General features: G+C 30.3%; 1 long non-coding RNA gene and 1 other non-coding gene across 2 annotated transcripts in view; one reads left to right on the forward strand and one right to left on the reverse strand.

The window, feature by feature from the left end:
* LOC136795701 (uncharacterized) overlaps window positions 1-23,926 on the reverse strand; it is a 247,752-nt gene that overhangs the window by 134,055 nt on the left and 89,771 nt on the right. The gene's annotated exons all lie outside the window — the stretch shown is intronic.
* Window positions 6,913-6,984, forward strand: TRNAQ-UUG (transfer RNA glutamine (anticodon UUG)). The gene has a single exon. It is a non-coding gene; the product is annotated as a tRNA-Gln (tRNA).

Raw genomic sequence — 23,926 nt, forward strand, 5'->3', positions numbered from 1 at the left:
TATATATAAATAAACACGAATAGTTTATTATAAAGGACAAATCTATACATGGAAATTCTCTTTACATCTACTCTGCTCCAATCGGTGAATATTAAACGTATTGTGATTGATCTTATTGACCTCAATTAACGAAGATGGCTGATTTATCAAACTAAAACTATATTTGAAGCCAGGCTGATTTATCTTATTTATATGCTAACTTAAAAATCAAACATGCTCCGTTTTGTCGACTTAGCTTTGCAACTATCTAAACACTTACTCTTTACTCTCACTTCGACTTGCTGTATCGTTTACAAATGAATTAAAAAATTCATAAATAAATTAAAATTTAGAATTTTATCAATTTAATAATAGTCAAATTTTAAATTTATCTAAAAGAATCGTTTTACAAAGTTAACTAGGGATATGGGAACGTCGAATTCAATAAAACTTTTGTTGGTAATACTAGGTGGAAAAATATTGGACACTCGTCCGGTGGCTTTTGCCAATTACTCGTGCCCTAGGAGTCGAGTAAAAAAAATTTCTTGTTTTCAATCATTGTTTTAATTATTTCGAGTTTATACCTTTTTACTATTAATTTTATTTTATACTGTTTTCCCTTGTCTATAGTATATCAAATTCTGTCTATTGTATAGTTCATCTTCAATTATATGTTAATTTCATTATTTCTTTGTTTATTAAATTCTCTTTTATATGTTTCATGTTAATTTATTAATTGTTCTTATTTGATTGTACTATTCTGTATATATTTTTCTGTATGAAGTAGATTACAGGAAGATAGTCAGGATAGCGGTTAATAAAGGTATCAAAATAATGAAAGAAACCTATTTATTGCTAACGAACGTTTCGCCTCATTTTGCATGCCTTCGTCAGGTCCAAGTGAAAAAAACGAGATTCAAACATTATAGAATTGAAATTATATTAAAATAAAAAATATTTTGAAACAATTTTTATGTTTAAAAAGCATATAAAAAAGAACTAATAATAATATAAGGAAGTATACATGTAGGTAGAAACAAGTCACTAATAAATACAACCTGGTGTGATGAAAGTTCTAAATACAGATCTAGACTTATATATAGTAGGATACTATTCATTAAAGTTAGTTATAAATATGGTAAAGAGGTAGGTGTAAAAGTTAGAACAGATAGGCGAAGTAGATATGGCATAGGTGAGTTTTAGTAATATGAAAGAGGGAGATATTTAGATAACTAATAAAAATAACCAACAAATATAGGGGGAATCACCTGTAAGATTGAAACAAGAGGACGATTGAGAAAAGGAAGTCAGGTAGAAAATGTCCCAACTTCTTCCGCTAACTCTTAGGAAGTGTAAAATTTTGTATAATATATCCACAACCTTCCATTAAGTTTCTGTCCAACCTTCATCTTGACCTATTTATTTCTTTATGCATGTATTTACCAACATACATCTATCTCCTTGATTTTTTATTTCACTAAACTTACACTTTATTTATTTCCTCACTACTTCCTTTTTACTTTTATTAATTATTTTTTCACTAATGATTACTCAAGGGGTACATTTTCACTTCTAATATTGATTACTGTATATGTTATTGATATTCGCTATAATTATTAATTTATATTATTTTAATTTACTTCGTTCATTTTTTAAATAACTTTTCATGGAAACCGAGAAAAGAATCAGAAGGCTGATGTTCTATGGGTACATGGAAAGGATGAAGGAGGATATAAAGATAAAGATTGAACAAAAAATCTGCATACCGACTGTCTAGATAGACATATACAGGAAAACACTAAAAAATCACGCTAATATTGAAAGAGAAAAAAAGTGGGGTACGAAATGGTCCGAAGAATGAAACGAGGATCATGAAACAGTGATGGGAAGAAAGAAAATCAAGACTCCCGTGATGAAAAAAAAAATAGTTCCAATAAATCGTTTTTCTCTATCATCTTCCAACAATGAAATTGAAACATTTAGTTAAGAAATAATATTCATGTTTCATCTACCAGCTGAAACAAAAAAAGGTATACTGAGTGGTTTTAAGTGGTCTCCATTCAACCACTCCCATAGCCGCTATTAAATCAAGCCTGGAAGAAAGTGGCCATAATGTGAGGAATATTTCGGGCGTTCTACAGTCCACTAACAAACATCCTCTTTCATTATTATTTATTGACTAAGAGCCCGCCCGAAACAATTCTGAAATATTTCAGGTTACAGGCTTGGTGTCAAACGTCAAATCTGAGACGCCTAAACAAAAACCTATCATTGTCCAGGTGTCAAAACTTTGGGCATACTAAGACCTATTGCCTTCACCAGGCCAGGTGCGTTAGATGTGCTGGACCTTACGCAACTGATATCTGCCAGAAAACTCGACATGGACCGGCAAGATGTACTCTATGTGTAAAAGAACCCCCAGCGAGCTAAAGAGGGTGTGAAGTTTATAAAAATCTCCACAAAGATCTCATGTCATCGCCTCAAAAGGACAAGATAAAAATTGCACCCTGCAGCTTGAAACCCAAAATCTGTAAATTTTTCCAAACTTGAAAAATTCAGCTCATTTCAACGAACATCAGCCATCTGCTTCAAGAACTCTTGATCGATCTCAAGACCCAGCGGGGCATACTCCGAGATCACCGTCAAGAATAACCAGCCTCGACGTCGGCTCCCCAGACTTCTCAACCCAAGCCTCTAATGCTCAGCCTAAACCTTCACGTCATTAAAACTTTTCCTATCATTTACCCTTAGGGGTGAAATTACTACCACTTCACCCACTCCAAATTCCATCTCGTCCAGCTACACTGACAAACTCTCCATCCCAACTATCATTGAAAACACAGACACAGTTCCTCATACCCTAGCTCAGCATATTTCACGAAGATCCCAGCCCCTACCCAACACTCCTAGTCATACAATCTATCTATCACAAGCCCCTAGTCCATACTCTCATGATCAAAATCCAATCGATGTAACTTCAATCCATTTATCAAACCTGAAAGATCTTTAAGAGACCATCAAACCCCTGATTAACCTCATACGAATCCTATCCGAAATCCCGCGTACTTTCACACGATGAACACAAGGATTCTAGCTGCCTTGTTATGGAATACCAATGGCCTACAAAATCACCCTGACGAAATTGACTTATTCCTACATGATAAACACATTGACAAAGCCCAACTGACAGAAGCCCATTTCACACAAAAACACACTTTGTGTCATACACAGACAAAGCAGATAATGACGGAACTATAGAAAAACTTACATCAAGAAGAACAAGTATACACGATAACACCTGGACTAGTAGAATTAATAACAATAAAAAGTACAACAAATAAAAATAAAACCTACCATAGCTTATTCGTATCTTATTATGGGAAAAACGCAAAGCATGATTGAAGTGGCATAGGACCAGATATCCAACAGATGAAACGTATTACACAGAATTGACTAACAAACTAAAAGCGGAAATTAGAAAATTTGAAATTTATTGAAAATCTACCAACAAATCATTACAGAGAACCTCTATAAACTGCTCAATTTTAAAAATTTTAATGTTTAATAATAATATTGCTCTTACAGTTGTTCAAGTTTACAGTATCCTGTAATAAGGTTGTTCTCGAATAGATCCGCTAAATTGTGCTGCAACCGAACAAACGACTAACCTGGAATCCTCACACAAGACTGAAAAGACAGGAATCTGTACATCGATTTTGACTATTACAGCAATTACTAGACAAACGGTCTAAACTTCCAATCCATTGCAATAAACGGATGGACATGACGGTAATAACGCCAATCTCGACATGCAGTGTTGAACTTTGGGGCTCCACTAAACCTTCAAATTCCTCTCGTATCTAATCCTCACAACCAAAAATCCTTCGTAAAATCCTCAATGCTCCTTAACTTGTCACAAATAAAATATAAATAAATAAATATAAAATAAAATAAAGTCCTTGATGTTCTATATGTAACCGACTTAGTCCAAACCTATTTTCAATCCTTTCATTATAGTTCCATACCTCCCAAACCAACTAGTTTCTAGCAATGCTTCCCCTTCCATTCCTGACAATTCTCCAAGGAACCTGAAAGGATGATAGCCTGGAGATATTCTAATGTAGAAATATTATTAGAGTGGAACCAATGGATCATGCCTGTATCACTCCATTATGATGTTAGATCAACATTAAAAAAAGTAAAAAACAAAACAAAATGTTTCATCTATAATATTATTATATATATTATACTAAATAAAAACTTAACCATTGTGATCCAGTTTAAATATTGCATAATACGAAATATATATATATAGAAAAAGAATGTGATGCCACATTCAAAACTTTATATTGTTCCATTCGTCAACAAAACAGCTCCGATGATGTAATCACTTACGTATTTTTCAAATTCTTTTTCTGTGAGTTTCATTCTGTGCCGATTAATATATATTCATGGAAGCGTCCGAGCCGAAATGAAGAACTGGTAGCTGAATTAATTTGAGCAATTGAAGTGGGCGATTGTACGTGATGAGGACAACAAACCGCCACGTCGCGTAAGTGGGTGGGGACATAACACAAGAAAGCCCACGCGTAAGGCCGATATAACTGACATGCTAAACAATGAGCATAACTTTATCGGTAATGCAAGCTCGGCCTTCATTTATATCGGTATATAAATGGGATCCTCTTTCCGTATATTTTTACTATATTATTTATTTTTATGTTTCGTATAAGTCGATGAATTGATTATTGGTATATACCTTTAACGTTCAGGAAAGTGATTTTAAGCTGAATTTATGGAAACATATAGGGTACTTACTTAGGTCGAGACTATGATAGATAGCACGGGGTGATTTTACAATCTGCAACCGACGTCACTGAAGTCAAAAGGTGATCCTGAACATGAAATAAGGTTCACTAGCTAACTAGCAGATTGTGAATAATTGCTGAAAACAGTTAATATCAGAGCTTTACTAGCATTAATATGCCAAATACCAGCTTTAAGAGTGTAAATTTGTTTCCTTGTGAAGTAGCATAATGTCATATTTTTTTGAGAACTAACGAAGAGTGACTTTTTTTTTAATAATAAAAAAATATAGTAAAAAGGAAAAGTCTAACGTGAATAAAGATAAGAAAATTGATGTAAGCAATATAGCAGCAGTAATTAGAAAGAAGTAAATACGTGACAAAAAAAGTACAAAACAACATACTGTGTATATCCTAATTAGACACGATACAACGAGTCGCGTTATAGCGGGGGTTCCCTGTATTAGTGTTCCAAGAGAATCCCTAATTAGTTATACTCTTCCAAACTTTCTGTAATTTATTCTACCTACTACTTTTTCAATATATCTGTACTTATTTAAGCTACTATAGCAATTTAATCAACTCGTTAATCTTTAAATTATAATCATATTACCTGTAGAAATCTATGTTTTTATTTTAACTGTTTTATTGAATAGTACTCTGTCCCTCTTATTGTTATAGAGATAAAAGAGTACATTCATATCTTATTAAATACTTCAATTTCTAATAATAATAAATCAGAAAACAAATATTGCATAATTCCTTCTTTTATTTTTATTCCACTTAATCGTCTCCCTTTTTATCGACGTTAGTCGATGTATTTTAAAATTATTTGTTTAGGAACAGCCAATTTTTATAAAAGTTTTACAGAAGCACAAAACATGAAGTTGTACGTTAAGTGGGTGAATAGAAGCAACTTATAATAAAGTAACTGGTTTAAATCCGGCCCAGAATAGTTCATTTTTATTTCGTGAAGAAGCCACGGCAAAAATTTAAACTTCTTACGACGGCTAAAATAGAATTATAACCGAGGACCGCCATGAATTGATTCCTCAGCTCTTTAAAATATACATAAATATATAGGATGTATTTACAAAGTTGGCTAGTTCGTCGAAGTACAATAAAAATACGTGATTTTATTTATTACAAATCGTAATTATTATTTTTTTTATTATATAAATAAATAATTGACTATATAATTTTAAATATGAAGAAGATGGTCAGAGTTACGGTAAAAAATATAAAAATAAAAATAGTTAACAACTATTTATTTCCGACGTTTCCCGCCACTTTGTAGAGCTTCGTCAGGGCTGTTCAAGTTGTTAGCTTGAAAGTCTGCAAAGCTATTAAACAGTAAAATTGGATTTACTCTCAAAGTAAAGCTATCATTTTGAACAGCCCTGATAAAGCCCTACTTATTAACTATTTTTGTTCTTTTTGGCCGCAATCCTGACCATCTTCTTCATATTTGAAATCATTTAGTCCATCATCTATATATATCATACTAACAAAAAATGTATTTGTTGTAGTATGTGATTAAGTTAATTTACAACTTATGTTTCCTTATGAGTTAACTAATATGCTCAGAAATACATACGAAGATCTCAAGAATTATCATTTTTTGATTGCTATAGATTTATACATTGCACAATTATCTTTTCATAAACATATATATTATCAAATCCAGTCCATACATTATGTATTAAATTTTTGATAACTAGGTTTTCACGAAAAAATCTTTAAAATATTTATTCATCAACATTCACTTATAGTTTATTAATTAATTAATTACTTTTTCCCGGCATCTTAAAACTTTTATGCATATTACCTAGCATATACACTTAAAGTAGTATATACACTTTTATGGTTAATTATTACTCTTTATATTTTAAAATGATACCTATTTTTCTTAAAAACTTTTTTTAAAATCCCATTTGTTCATTGGGTGCTTTTGTTTTAATTTATAAGAATAATTAGTATAAATAATATAATTTTCTGGTTTAATGATAAATTTTAAAACTATATGATTTTATTTAACCATATTAAGGTATAATTAATTATAAACTAATAAGCAACATTTAATTATATAAAATATTCTTAAACTCTAATGATCGGTGAACTCTTTGTCGGTCCCATGGTGTAATGGTTAGCACTCTGGACTTTGAATCCAGCGATCCGAGTTCAAATCTCGGTGGGACCTACTTTTTTTTTTAAACATTAAGTACAATCGTTTTTATAATTCAGAGAGAAGACAGATAGATATTAATAAGTAATATTTAATTTTACAATAAATTTTATGAACAAAAACTATTTCCTTCCTTTAGGACTAAAAAAAAATGAAATTTGACATAGTGAAAAAAAGAGTAATAAAAAATTGGTTTATACTTCAATTTTCATACAGTAAGTACTTTTAATACAGCTGTACAGCGTTGTAAATGTTTGTATTTTTAATATAATAAATATTATTAAAATATTCTAAAAATGTGATAATTTTTTTTTTCGGTCTTCGGAACAGCACACGGTACCTCTTTTCTGATCAATCTAAACAAGCATTAACTATTATATATTCAATACTGAAGGTATAGGCGGTTTGAAAATGTATTCAGAATAAAAAATAATCAAATGGATTAAAAAGATATATAAAGTAAAGCACATAATTGTTTTTTTTAGAACTGTTAAATCATTCAACCCGTACCAACCACATTTCAAATTTCATCTTAATTAAATAAAATATCTAGATATATATTTTTTAAACTAAGTACATGTACTGCTACATACTACTATGTGAGCTTTATAGATTTGGAAATATTACTTACTATTTTAATAAAAAAATTATAATTTCAATAGTTCTGTCAATGTAACAGGCCTAATTAAAAAATATATATAATATAAGATACCGAAAATGATAAAAACATATAGACGAATATACAAGTCGATTTATTCAAATTAAATGAAGTAAAAAATTATTTATACTGAATGTACAAAAAACCATATTATGGAAAAAAATATGACTATTTTGATTTTTAAAAAATATAATAATCGCCCCTTTACCATCCCATACATTGTACGCCTCTAAGCAATTATACATACAATAAAAAAACATCTATGCCGGATGTGTAGCGGTTTCGAAATAGTACGGAGGAACCTGGCTCTGGATTACGGAATCGTGTTTCATTCTTTTGTAATTTTAATGACAAGCAGAAGCATCATTTGATTAAATGCTGCAATAAAAATAGTATTCCGTTATTTCGGAAAAGAATCATTGAACGATCCGTTATTTTCCTGGATAGAACAGCTATTTTTTTTTAGATTTAATTTAATATTTTATAGCTGAACTAATAAACAATACTGTTCCATCGTGTCAAATGAAGTGTTTTATCACTAAAAGTTTAAAAACATTATTATAATTATATTGGTAAGTGACATTTGATTAAATGTATTTTATAAAAATAAAAAAAATACAATAAAACAATTGATAAATAGGTATTGGCTTTTAGATGAAGTTGAATTCATTTGAATTAAAAAAAAAAATCTCATAGACATATAGTTCAATTTAAGTTATACATATGGACACTGCACGTCGATTTCGACTATTACAGCACTTACTAGACAAACGGTCTAAACTTCCAACACTTTACAAAAGACTGATCTACATGACTGTAATAAGGCCGATCTGGACATATGGAGTTGAGCTTTGGGGCTCCACTAAACCTTTGAATTCCTCTAGTATTCAATCCTTACAATCCAAAATCCTTCGTAAAATCCTCAATGCTCCTTACTTTGTCACAAATAAAATCATTCATAAAGACCTTAATGTCCTCTATGTAACCGATCTAGCCCTAACCAGATATCACTCCTTCCATTATAAACTCTCTAACCACTCAAACCCCCTAGTTTCTAATCTTGCATCCTATTCCATTCCTGACAATCCTCCGAGGCGCCTGAAAAGAAGATGGCCACGAGACCAGCTAATGTAAAATGTCATTAGAGTGTAACAATGGGTACTTTCTGTACAAACCTGTAACACTCCAATTTAACTTAGAACAAATTTACTAAATGTATTATAATGTACAGTTGTAAATACCAATAAATAAATATTAAAAAAAAAGTTATACATATAGTTAATTTTTAACTTTTTAGTTGGTCAAAATTTTTGTATTGTTTAAGTGAACTTCTCATATTTTTTCAGTACTTTGTATTTATTTTATTTTTACTGCTGTTTGATCCGCAGAGAATGGAGTTTAGGGGAGTGGGTTATGCAGAGTTCTACGGTATTTTAAACGAATCACTCGAAAGATAGAGATCAGTAATTATAGAATGACAAAAAAAAAAAATAAATGATGGTTATTTGCAAAGTTGCATGCTGTCCTTTGAAAAAATAGAACCAATGTCGATGGCAAATTAAGATATCGGTATAGTATAATTAATAAGCGTTGTATTCTACTTTGACCATAAACAGATTTAAAACATCACTGAATTTCAATTTCTGTTTCAAAATCAGAACATTTCTCGTTAGCAAAACTCTGAAAGAATAGCTACTATTAGAAAGATACCATCCCTTTATGAAAGGTGTTGTTCAGCCCACACTGTCAAAAATTGCAAAGCCAAGAAACACTCATGCTCACTACGAGTGCCAACTAAATGGGAGATGTTCCATCTAAAATAATCAGTGGTTGTAAACTAATGCATCCAAAAATAGTGCAGACCACACCTTCCAGTGATACATTGAATGAAAATAAAACAAGGATCGCCTATTTCGGAAGTTCTTTCGAATAAAACAGATGTCAGTTTTTTTGCTGAGCATTGTACATAAATCGTCGGATAACTTCAGATTTCTTTTTCTATCGGCATAAAGAAGAGAACCAATGATTATTTTTGTTTTTCTGCTTCATACATTAGAAATCTTGCACAATTTTAAACAGCCAATTACACTTAAATCTTTATTTGTCTATTGTTTTCCAATTCACTGCTTAACTTGTTGTTGAATATTCTTATTTCTCTGAAATCGATTTTTCATGTGTTCTCTCGATGATTACGGTCGTTTCCAATGTTTCGTGGGTCCCAAATGTGTGAGCCTTTCATTCCCATAACCAATTAGCATGTCATGGTTGAAGTAGCCGGTTAGTTCAAGTAATTTCTTTTATATTTCATCCCTAAATAATATAACAATGCTAAGTTATGTATTTTTTAAATTTATTTATTGATATTACAATCTGCTACACAGTTGTGGGCAATAGGCAATAGTGATGAATGATTTCATACATACTAAAATTAAATTAAAAAAAAAAAAACTGTTAAAATATATACAAACAGAAGAATAAACAAAATGAACGTAATCAAACTATCTGTATGAAAAATAAATAAATAAAATAACATAATGATAAAATAATATAGTCTCTAGTCACATTTACACTCTAATATACAATATTTACACAATTGGCCTGAGGATCCCTGAGCCCACTCTATCCACCACATGTGAGGGGTAGAGCAGAGCTCAAAAGATCCCAGCGCATCCCTTTCGTAGCATCACTGATAGTGAGTCAGTGGAGGCTGAGCAAGTGCGCTAAAGCCGCAAACACTCAACTGCAAGTTATGTATTAGCTTTACTATTTAATGAAGTCTTGAATCTCTGGTAACTCCATGTTGCTTATGTTTCAGACGTTGTTATTACATGTATGATGTATTCCATAAAATTAATTACAGCAATTATACTAAAAATTAACAGATATAGACTTTAAATTGATAATCAATAAAGTAGATGAGGCGTATGCTTTTGAATGTACTTCATATAGCTATATTTTTATCGTTATGCTAGTTCCATTATATTTTTTTCTTTATTTTGTCTTATTTTTTTTCTTTAATCATAGTATTATCTTTAACTTTAGTACTATTCCGTATTAAGTCGTATCAGTTAAAATGGAGAGTGACGAAAACCACATTCGTTGATAGTTTCAATATTAACAACTTCCAAAAGAAATATCAAATTGTCTTGTTAATATCTTTATAAAACAGGATGGATATACTGATTCGGTTTCCATCGAAAGAATCAAAGAGGTATCCTTCTTCTTAGGCGCCATCCAGTAGTCAAGTCATGTTCTTTGATTGAAGAAGATTTTTACCTTTTTCTGTTGCACAAACGGACGACGTATACCAGGTGTGACACTCTGAGTCGGCCTCGAAGTCTTCTACCATGCAGAGACGTAGTACATAGTCTTCAGGGGAATTTAGGTGGTACTTCATCCTGACGATCAGCTGGTTAAGTGCAAAGCCTGGAGGACCTACTTCTTCAGAGGACTTATTGAAGTTCTCTGATTCTTTCCTTGCATACAGAGGTTTCTCCCCACAATCCTTTTGAAATACCTTATTTCTGCTGCTGTCTTTCTAGTTTCTGCTTATCTGTTAATACCCAGCGTTCGGCTCCATAAACATTTACCGAATGAAAAAGGTAGAGTTTCACGTTTCAGCCAACTTCTCACTCCCGATTCACAGTATTGCACATATAGCCATGCTCATATATGAATAATTTCCCATATCGCTAATTACGGAATAATAGAATTCTATTTTTTTATTAAATCCACCTCTGAGAAAACCATTTTCCTTTTATCATATTTGTTTACATTGTTTATAGTTATATTTCATTACCACAGATCTCTAATAATAAAATACCCACCATGTTATATCATTAGCATTTCAGTCAATAGCCTAAGAACCTAGAAAAAAATAAAGTATAACTCAATATAATAAATAATTCTCGGTAAAAATAAATAGTTCAGAAAAAGATAGAAGAGGAAAAGCCGAAACGTCAATAATGTAAAGAAACAGAATAATAAAAGAAATTAAAACAGAAAAAAATTGAAATTAAAAAAGAAGGAAGCTTTAAAAAAAAAAAAATAAAGACAATCATTGTCACTTCCTAAAGCTTCATAAAAAATTGAGTCATTGATGGTTTATGTAAAATACAATCTACATAATAAGCTACAATTGAAAAAGAAGTGCCTCTACTTGCGAGTGCACATGTAAGTATGAACATTAGTTCAGTAGCATTAGTTACTTCATTTACTTGCATTTTATTTGATTGAAAAGAAAAAGATGTGAGAAAATCTTTTTTTTTTTTTTGTAAATAAAATCGAAGAGTAAGAGAAAGAAAAAAAAAAGCATAAAACTTGAAATTTACATTAAAGCTTATTTTGCGTTTTAGGGAATAATAGAGAAAATTATAATCTTAAAATTTCCAGGTTATTTCTATGTGCAATATCACTAACGCACTTTGGAAAGGGATATTATCATTTAGATAATCTACAACTAAAAGCGATCCGTAGCGAAATGCTATTAACCCTACAACTGCTGAAAAAAATATCAATAATTGATTTCGTTTAAACCAGTATAATTTGAAAATGATTATATTAAGAGTTCAATAGAGAATGCAAATTACGTCAAAGTGGTCGAAAGGGGAATGATTCTTAAATAATAAATTTAAACAATGCTTTCAGCGCAATCATTAAAACGAAAATATAAGTGTTGATATTTTGCAGTTGAACCCATAACAGAAGAGAAAACATTTCATATTTTTCCTTTTTTGTTTAGCTTTTCCTTTTAACAGTTCTTGTTTATAATGAAATGTGTGCTTGCAAATCCTTTTGTTGATCATAAGTTTGTTCTGAAGCAATTTAAGATACAGTGACCCGGTTGAAACTATATTTGACTTTGTCGCGTGTAAACTGCTATTTATACATTTATTGACTATTATAGATTTTATTAAAAGAAAAAAATATTATTTCTTTTTTTTTTATTATCATGTTCAAAACTGGTAGTTTTATTAATAAGAACAAAAATTATCTAAATTTTCCCAACCTTCTTTATTAAAACATAATTATATGCCCAACGTTTCGGCCAATCCGGCTATCATCAAGTACAACCTTAATTTTAGTATCTCAGCCTCACGTTAATTTATAATAAAAATTTTCTGGCTATTATGATCAAGTCAATTTAACACAGAATGAATCTGTTTGTCATTACAGCATTCATTATGATTTCTTTCCTTCATAATTTTTGTATTCTACTATCATTAAAAATTGTGAAGGATAGAATTCATTACTAAATACTATAGTGACAAAACAGGTTTATTTTAACTGTGTTAAACTGACTCGAGCATAATAGTCTGAAAAGTTTGATAAATCGATGTGTGGCTGAGATACTAAAATTAAGATTGCCCTCGATGATGGCCGAATCGACCGAAACGTTGGGCATGTAACTATGTTTTAATAAATAAGTTTAAGACTGTTTGGGTAATTTTTTTATTATTAATAAAACATATTTATTATTTTGAAATGGTAATAAATTAGCTATTATTTTTTTATTTTTGATTATACATTATTTTTTTTTCTCGAAACGTAAAAGAAATTAACAGAATTATAGATAAATAAGATTAAGTAGATAGAAAAATATATGTTTTAATTATTTTATTTTCATTTTTGTATTTTGTATAGACCTATATCATATAAATAGAAACATTAGTTTTATCTTTAGAAATTAATCCGAAATTGTACAGTTTTAGCTGTTAAATTATTGCAGCCTCTACACCAGCAATTAAAATTGCAATAAACAAAATTTATATTTTAAATTGATTATTTTTGTATGTTGTTTTATCACTGCTGAGCTTGACAAAAATCACCTTCTTGTATGACCATTGTTCCAAGAACAGTATTGAACTACTGACACTCCCAGGGTTGTAGAGGTTCATATTATTTATTTTTCCATCTGGCATAATAAATAACAATAAATTTTACATAGAAAAATTGTAAAGTTCATCATAATAAACTAATCAATACATTGAAACTCTCTTAAACCAACTCTGATTGACATGCATTATTAACAATAAACTTTTTTTTATTTTAAAGGCTGATTTATCAAACTATAGGCCCTTGAAGCATCAGCTAAAATCAAGTCCATTTATTTGCCGGATATGAAGTCAAGATATCAAAGAATAGGGACAATAGCCATAAAGCTGAAATCGATGAGGGTGGCAATTCTTATGTACAATACAACTGCAATAAGGATGGGTTAAAAAAAAAAATAGAACTCTGAGTAGTTTAAAAAAAAAATTCTCAAACCAAAGAAATATTAGTTTTTTTTTAGACTAGCTTGGAAACTATAAATCTACTACAACAGCTATGTATTAACCTCTGAATATTACAAATATTATATCTTAATATTACAAATTCTAATCCACCAAAAGTTAACGTCTTAGCATCTCTCTTTGGCGTTCTGCTATTAGAGAAATTAGTAAGCAAAAAATTGACGAACCTATGTGTAAATATCCCCTTCAGGGATTCTCCTTATTATGATGTAGTGAGTGATAATATGTATTAGTGGATCAGTACATTCATTTTTTTGAAATGCATAATGATTTATTATTTCACTCTAGCTTTTCTCGATCTTTCCTCCTTCCCTCACCTTCTGTCCTATCGTCAGGATCTACAGTGAATACATGTAGGACTGATCAATCCCTTTACGACTGAACAGAAATAGCTCACGGAGTAGAGTTAACATCCTGTTTGGATTTATGGTGAATAGCAGTAAAACTCGCCAATGTCATCTTTAAAAAAGAAGTTTAGTCGAGCAACATTGAACAAGTGACTAAAACTGGAAATAGTCGCCTTCCATTAAAAAATGAAAAATTTTAAAATAAATTTTACGAAGAAATGTTTTAACCAAAATAGGATGAATTAGTCAAAGAATGTAGATAGCTAATGACACAAGGATTGGTAGTTATTTACTGGTTATGGAAGGCATGTTTAGTGTATCATTTTGAAATCTTGGAGGTATTTTTTTAAGGCAATCCACGTCGAAGGTTCTCTTGGTTATCTACATTTACAGGTGACCAACCTATTCTAACCATGGTTGGGGGTCAAGTTTTTCATTTTGTACGACCGCCACTTAATGAAAAAGTCAACAAACCAATGCCGGATTCGAACCGGCACCGCCCACACACCTCAGATCGATAGACTAGTGCCTCACCCCTGAGCTACGGTGCGGCCCACAGGTATTCTTTATGAATTGATATGTTGAAGTCACGAAGGTGTACTGTTGCTAACGCAATTTTTCGTGAATTATGCCAATTATACAAACTACTAAAAATCCAACGATTTTTTGCTGAAAAATTATTACGTCCAAATGTAGACAGCATATACTTCTCTGCAACTTCCAATAATTTATGATGGATACCCTGATCCAGATCTTAAGTATATTATAGGGCACCTTGGTGGATCCATAATGTTGGAGGCTAAGATACCAATAAAAACTGATTGACAGGCCCCCAAGGAAGCGGGAGTGAAGGATGAAACCTTACACCCCTGGACCAATTTGGAACAATAACACCAACTATATCTGCCCTAGCCTCACCTGTCTTCCTCCTAGGCTGTCCCTAATGCATCTATCATATTTATATCTAACCTTTCTCTTTTTGCCCCTCTCTTCCAAATAGATTATTCAGTTACAGATTAAAAATTAGTTCAGTTTTTATTGGTTTTTGTTTTAATAGAGCAATAGGAAAGACGAAAGATCTCAATTTAAAAAAAATATTCAGTATATGATTCATGATAACGCTATTTTCAGAAATATTAAAAAATCCATTTTTTTGGTTTTCTCTTCTTCAAGAGTGAAATTGCGCTGATACTACTAAAGAAGTTATTTTTGAGATACATAATTTATAGAATAGGGACTACGAAAATACGTGAAAACGAAAATGGAAAATAATCAACAATGAATCACTGAACGAGGGAACACCCCAAGGCAAAGGAAGAATACTTGCCAAGTCATTCATTGATGCAGCGGGTCAACAACAGTGCCCTTGCTAAATTGCTCTTTTACGGATTTTACTTTGACAAAATTATAAATTACTGGTTTCATTTAGTGTATATATATATATATATATTTGTAAATTGCGATTGTAAATTCAAAGGATGAAATACACTTTTTCGAATCATAGAAAAAAAATCAATATTCATTTAATGGCTCCATTCACAGAATAGATAACTGAAATTTCTGGTCTCCGCCAATTCTAGTGTACTACCAACTATGTTACTTTCCAAATATATCGTAGAAGTTAATAAAAAAGAGGTATCGGACAAACGGATCGCAAAAAAGATCTTAGCCCCTCCGAAAAATTAGTTTTTCTTTACGAAAAAAAAAACCCAATGATAGAGAATTGTCAATCAGCCACTATACAAGAAACGCGATGACAAGGCAAAGATTCATCTTGTAACCACTACCTACATTGTCATAATTCAATTTTCATTTTTAAAGTTTAGTAGGTTCCAGGTTTTACTCACTATCTTTTTTTTCTTGTCCCACAACCAAAGGTAAGATAGCTTTGTATTTAAGCATAAAAAAAAAACAAAAAAAAAACTTGTTTTCAAAATCAAAAAATTACACACACATGCGTTTTAAAAATCTATTTTTTTGTTTTTGTTTGTCTGTCTGTCTGTTGCCAAAACTATATGCGAGTATCGAACCGTTGATCCGATTTTAATTGAATTTTCAGAGATTATACGTATATATTGGAACCTAGTTGACTCAAAATCAATTTCACCACATTCCATCAACTAATACATAAACGTATTTTCCTCAGCACGGCTGTATTTTAAAAATGGTTCATTAAATTTAGAGAAAGCTTGTGGATCAGTATAGCATCGATTTTATTAGATCCCGTGAACTAATTTTGGTAGGCATGCAAATGACTCCGTTTCGGACAACTGGCTCATCCCTGTAGATTTTTTCTCAATTCGATAAATCATTGACCTTGAAATATAGCTAAAACTCTTCGCAATTGAAATATGCAAAACAAGAACCATTCCTTTTTTCGAAACTTCAAAAAAAAAAAAAAAAGGGAGATAAAAAAGGGAACCAAAAGAAAAATAAATAAGCTAGAAATCTAAGGTTTAAAATATATGTAGATACACATGATATCACCCCCCAAGATTTTGATAGATTCTTTATTTCTTAATTAATATACCAACTTTTTTTTTAAATACTTTTTATTTATTGATAGATATTACAATCTGCCACACAGTTGTGGGCATTAGGTAATAGTGATGAATGATCACATTCATACAAAAATAAAATAAAAGAATAAAAATAAATAAATAAGTATAAATAATTAAGTATATCAACCTACCAAATTAAACTATATCAATATACCAAATTTTATGCTTTTCTGGTTATTTTTAAGGCTTTTCCCCTTTTTCAATTTTTTTCCCCTTCAGAGTAATTTACCCAATATTTTTATTTATTTATTGCATGGCCACGCCATGAAGTAGAAACAGTCTGATAGAGGTTAAATGCTGAATTGTAAAACAAAAAAAATAAAATAAAACATTCCTCTAAAGTAATTTTTTTTTTAATACTTAACCGTCTCTCATTGATTGTAGTAAGAAACAATAGATCATTAGAAAATATGAAAGAACTTTATAATTAACTATATAAGAAAATAAATGTTTTCGTGTTTCACGTTTGTTATAACATTTTGGCTATTGTCACGCCAACTGCAAAAACACGAAAACATAATCATTGTTTTTTTAATTTACTTAACCTTTAAATAAAAATATAATAAAGAGATGAATTTTCGTAAATAATTAAGAAGTTACCGTTTGAAGCTAACAGTTTTTTTTTTAAATATTTTATAGTCATAATAATGTGTACATACACATAATTTACAATGTTCGCAGTCGTTTGTACAAACATTCTTATGTTCTTGTTGTTATTTAGAACAAACAAAAATATATAAATTTGATAAAATTCTAGTTTATAAGTTTTAATAAATAAAAATAGAAAGAATAATGTTTTCTCATAATGTATTTAATTTGAAAATTTATTTAGTGAAAATATTTCTTTCCTTTTATTTACTTTTAAATAACTTGAAAAAAAATTTTTTTTGAAAATTATTTATTTTTAATGAAATCGGTTTGATCTGTTTTATTAATGCATTAGCATAACAAATAAGTTTATTAAATTCGGCTATTTTTTATATATTTTAAATAGGACTTTATTATTGTATTTAATTTACTTTTATAGCTTCTCTACTATCTATTATCGCGTATATCATATATTTATATTTATATATGATAGTTTTTTTTTCTCATAAAAATCTGATCTGATCTAAACTAAGTGGTTGCTGACAACCATATATCCTCAACGGCTATATATCCATTCCCAGGAATAGAAATCAATCCATAAATAATTAAGTACATTTTCAATAATAAAAATCGTTTAAAAATTTTGTTCGTTTTTGAATTTTTATGTTTTTTTCATCTATAATGAATGCATATACCAGGTGCCGTTAATCTGATATCTACCCTACATCTCTTCGAACTGCTATATTTGATAAATCATTTTTTACCCGAGCTGCATATCACTGGAACTCTATTCCCTCTAAAATCCGTCATGTATTAACCCTTTCCCCGTTTAAAACCCATATATTTAATTACCTTTTACTTCACCAGTTCCACTCCCATTTACTCACAGTTAATGCTCCCAAAGGAACAGTGACCTACAACTTGGGAAACCCAACCTCAACCCGAAGACTAAAGCCCAGACATTCTGTAATAAATTTTATATTTATTAATTTCTATTATTCACACTACTTCTATTTTATCTATAATTATTTTTTCTCTCTTTTTTTTCAAATCAACTTCTTGGTTTTTTTTTTACTCATTAGAGAGCAATTGTTTGTTTTGTTAGGTTTACGAATATCGTTATTTTTGTAATTAATTTTACTTTTCTCTTTAATTAGAAGAATTATTTTATCTATTTATTTCCTATTTTTTTTTATAACGTTGTATATGGTTAGGGGTGTCTTTTGTACATAGTCTCGTACCTCCCCCCCATAATCAATTGTTAAAAAAAAATGACGGGTATATAGACCATATACCAGGCCGATCTGGTATTAAATAAAATAAAATAACTTTAATTGTAGGAAATAAAATTACTAAAAATTTAATCCGATTTTGTAATAGTACAGATGTAACTATATTTTGGTTTTGGTTTCTATATTTATCTATCTAATCGGTTAGTTTTAATTTTTTATATCTGTATCTAAATTATTTATGAAAAATTTTAATATAAGTTATAATAACTGAGGGAAAACTGTTTTTGACCAATATATATTGTAAAATTAAAATAACCTTATAATTGATCTAAAGGGATTTGATCCCAGAATAATGAACTATTTTTCATTTCATATTTTAGTTTCAATTATTATGTTTTGGTCATAATTTGAAATCATATTCATTTAATTGTTTTGTTTTTTAATTTAATATCTCAGAATATTTTATTTTCTATTCCTTTATATTATAAATCCTTCTTTCTACTTCAACACCTGAAAACTAATATTTCACAAAATTATGAAGGATTTGTTGATATTATTCAGTATTCGATTCAATATTTACGTAATTTCATAATTTAGCACGAATTCGTTCCTTCAGTTATGTCAGAATATATTTTAGCAACAGCATGTTTAAATCTTCGATTTCTTGTGTGGGCGCGACCTGAATTATTAAAAACTGCTATTTAGAACTCTTGAAAGTATAGTTAGTGCTGTCCATAGCCATACATACCATCAAATAGATATATATCAAAAACTGTAGGACATAAAACAGATGTAACATCGAACAATGTAGCTGCCATTAATTCAAACTAAACGATAGAACCGAGATCACAAATCATTTTCCATCGGAACGCCCATGCGCTAGTTGGGTGCTGGGGACCGCTGCGCTGGCACTTCCACAGCTGAGCTATCACTTTCGTCTTCACATGCCGCAGGGTCAATGTTCACTGATATTCGTGATAGCTACAAAAATATTATCAATCTATTAAATAACTGAAATATTTCTTCAATAAGTCTATTATGATTAAGGGAGCATCAAGATAATAGCGTCGGTATTAGACCCGAACCTCAACAAATACACAGATAATATGGGCAACGTTATGAATAAAATTAAGGTATTAAAGGAATTAGTTGTAATATTTTTGTCTTTTCTTTTGGGTCGATAAAGTATATTCATAACAAGTATAAACAACATTGTCAAAAATTAATATTCGTAACAAATAAATAAATTAAAACAAGAGATATATTATAAGTTAAACATATATTCCTCATAACTGAGTAACTATATGACAAGAGAAGTAGTTCAGTGTAATATATTTTTTAATAATAAACCTTGATTTTAATTGAAATTTTGCTTAATGCACAAATGTATTTTTTTTTTTAAAAACATTTTCAAATACGCCTTCACTTTTTTGATTTGATTCTCATCAAAAAGAAAAAAAATTAAAATTTATTCCAACATCTTGAATTATAGATAAATATGTACTCATCTATCAAGTAGATTATGAGGAAGCTATACTGACCTATCTTTCTTTTTGTTTTTAGGTTTCAGTAGAATTAATATTTTTTTTCCTCAATAAATACATGAGATATGACCTAATGAAACCCCTTATCAGTTGCCATTTTGAAATATAAATAGCGGATGGTAATGGTGATTTCCGAGGTTCATCCTGAGATGACATGTGATTATTGGTTAAGTAAAATCTCTAATCGGTTCCCATTTTGAACAAACTGGCGGACTGCAATGAAAGTTCTAGGACCATCCTTGAGTGACTAGTGACTCTAGCGCCAGATTAAGACAAAATCAGACTGCTAGTAAAAAAAACAGCTGATGGCAAATGTCGTTCAAAGGACTGCGGATGGACACATTTTTTGTATTCAATTTTCGAACTGATAAATAATATATCAAATGTTGAAAGATTAATTTTTTTATTTACTCAGTCGATTTCAAAATTGTATGTATTAATTAAAAACATAGAGTCCTCATTAATTTTCAGTAATGATAGTTGAAAAATTGGAAGTGGACCCCAAGTAAGTAACTTTTTTCGAGTTTGACAAGTTGTTTTCCTATAAAATAAAACTAGAAATTTCAGTTTCTCAAGGTAGCCTAATATCTACATCATTTTTTTTATATAAAAAAAAAAAAAGGACCGAACAATATTTTTAAAAGACATTGAAGCTAGGTTTCGTGGGCAGCAAACCAATCCGTTGTTTCTAAATACCTCATTTGAAATGTAATATTAAATTGAAGTGCCGACTCTTACTCCAGAAAGGATATGCAGGAAAGGATACAGAAAGATGGAAAGAAAATTGATAGAAGTTTTGCCAACTATTATAAAATTATATAAATTTATTTATTTTTATATTATATTTAGTAATTATTTTAATTTATTGCATAAATAAAAGGTTATTTCATTTCATAAATTGAAAAATATGTATGTCATCATGAAAATGCATTCCACATATAATACATAAAATCAGCAACAAACAATACTAAGTGCTATTTTATTGACACTGAACTCTAAGTGTTGAGCAGTTACAATAAGCGTGAAAGCATGTGGATAGGAATGAATCGAAACTACTTTCTATATGGTGAAGGTGAATCTTTCAATAAACATTTTCCTTTTCTACAATAAAGATCCTCCGACATGGTTGTAGGTGTCAAGAAGTTATCGCGAGAATAAGCAAGAAGTCGATGAGAATGCTCGAAAGTTAGACAACCAATTTACAAGCGTTGGAAAGAGAGAAGGAGACTGCAACAACTGTGATGCATAGCATTCAGTCACATTTCTCCTTTGGCTCAAATAAAATTTTAAAATTAATTTGAAAGATACCTCGATTTATTTGAACCCAACATGGTCCGTTGAAAAAGCCCGGGCGAGCTCCAGTTAGATAAAGTTATGTAACACGTAGCAGAGGAGTTTCTCTGAGGTGAGGCGAGCTCAGAAGACAAAAGCTGTAAAGAGAAAGGATGGAATGGATTAGCTGGAAGAAGTAAAAGATTTACTTCTCAGCGAGAAGACATTTTATCGTTGGATGTAAGGAACTGCTTCACGGGCAAGGAACACCGAGTGAGGAAGTAAGACATACGTAGTTGCCTAGGGGGATCATATTACACGATGATACAATCCTCGGCGTATGGATACTGTTATGAGGTTGTAGTGGAGCTTGCATTCGTTTAAAGCTACAGAAGTTGCTCGTATATAACGTGCATGATAATGATATGTTTCGCAATACTAGATCGTAATCAGAGGTCATTAATAGATCAGTCAAGAACCGGGCCTTTACAATGAGCAAATCTCTGTTTTTCAAATCAAATATCAAAATTAAGTGTTTTTATTTAGATCGCAGAGGCTAGCATAAATATAAATTAAAAATGTAGAGCTAGTTACAAAGACGGAAATTTAGATTTAAAGGGGACATGTTAAAATACGATAAATATTTGATTGCTCAATTATTTAAAGTATTTGAAAACGATAAGGAGCACAATTAAAACGAAATGGAGATAATGAATGCTTTTATTTTCAGTTGCTAAATCATATAGTACGTAGTCACTTTGTACAATGCTGAAAGTAAGAGATTACAAAGCAATTATCCTTTTAACTGGTCGGTACTGGAGCAAAACATGTCCGCTTACTTCGCACTAAGAACACCTCCAGGTCTTTATTAATAAAGGAAACTAAAGCATAACGTGGAAAATTTAATCTAAGGAAAAATGAGAACTGAATTATTACAAGTGTAACACAAGAAAGGATTTGGGGTGTATACAATCTGTTACAGACCTGGAGCCCAAGCTACAAAAAAGTGTCGGATCAGAAAAAAATTTTGATCGTGTAGGCCGCAAGTACCCTCACCACTGACTGGACATGATAACATCTGTTTGCTTAGAATCGTCATAGTCAAATTTTATTAATCAATAAACTCATTATACTTCGCAAATATTTCTCTTATTTTCTGGATAAAATAACATTAAATATAATGTTAATTTACACTTATGCTATTCTAAAAAAATAAGGACCTAAACTTGCTATAAATGAGGATAACAGAAAGCACGTGCCAGTCCTGAATAAACATGGTTTATACGTGAATATGCATAGTGCACATAACAGTGAAACGTGTTTAGTACAAATATTTGTCATACAATGATATCCATAAAAGAAGTCCCGCATAATTTCTATTTTTTTTCTGCTAGATTATCTCTAGTTTCTTTTTTTAGTCTTTTTTATAAAAATGTTTAGGGGTTTCCTGAAATAATGATACTGACAACTACTTTGAGTTTATTATTATATTTTATTTTTGTTATTCTTCAGATCTTATTTTTCAATTTTATTAATATATATTTTTTTATCATTTTTATTTAAATTTACAACTGTACATAATTATAATTAAATTTAATGTATGTTATTATGGAGTAATACAGGCGTGTAGAGAAATTACCCATTGGTACCACTCTAATTTTATTAATATGGTTATAACCTTCACCGTATAATAGATATCTAATATGTTTTAATTTTTTTTATATGATTTATTGTAATGATTACCCTTCTTAATTCAAGCAAATTCATGTTAAACTGGAAAACGAGTATAAAAAGCATATCATATACGGCACTATATCATCTGAAAAAATGAAAGAGTCCATGCAACTGTCAAATGCCTTAAAAACCTTCTTAAAGAGAGAAAAAAAGGGGGGGTTTAAAAAAACTATTACCATCATATAGAAGAGTTTTTTAAACAAATTAATAGCGACATACTACCGGGTAGACAATATTAACATTTAAAAGACGCCAAACAAAAAACATTAAATCCTTTTACAACACAATATATACATACCTTGGATATCTGTAGTTATTAATTTATATCTATATAAATGTAATATTAATTAATATTCTATATATGTATATGTAGTTGACCGTAAAAATTGATATATAGGAAGATGGTCAGGGTTGCGGTTCACTTGTGACCGCAACCCTGACCATCTTCCTATATATTAATTAATATTCGTAAGATTATAGATACATCTACATTACTTAATCATTGAGTGCTGGTACCTCCTGATTTAACACTTTAAGTATTATGCCGATTCAAAGTAATTTTTGGAATATAATGGTTAAGTTAATATTTTACATATAAATAATACACCGGAAAAGAAGATGGCCATGAGACCTGCTAATGTAAAACGACATTAGAGTGCTACCAATGGGCAGTTTCTCTACACGCCTGTAACACTCCAATTTTAAGTTGTAAATAGCAACATATATAT

This window comes from Halyomorpha halys, unplaced genomic scaffold (genome assembly GCF_000696795.3).
Source record: "Halyomorpha halys isolate HHAL.00 unplaced genomic scaffold, Hhal_1.1 Scaffold173.1, whole genome shotgun sequence".
NCBI lineage: Eukaryota > Metazoa > Arthropoda > Insecta > Hemiptera > Pentatomidae > Halyomorpha > Halyomorpha halys.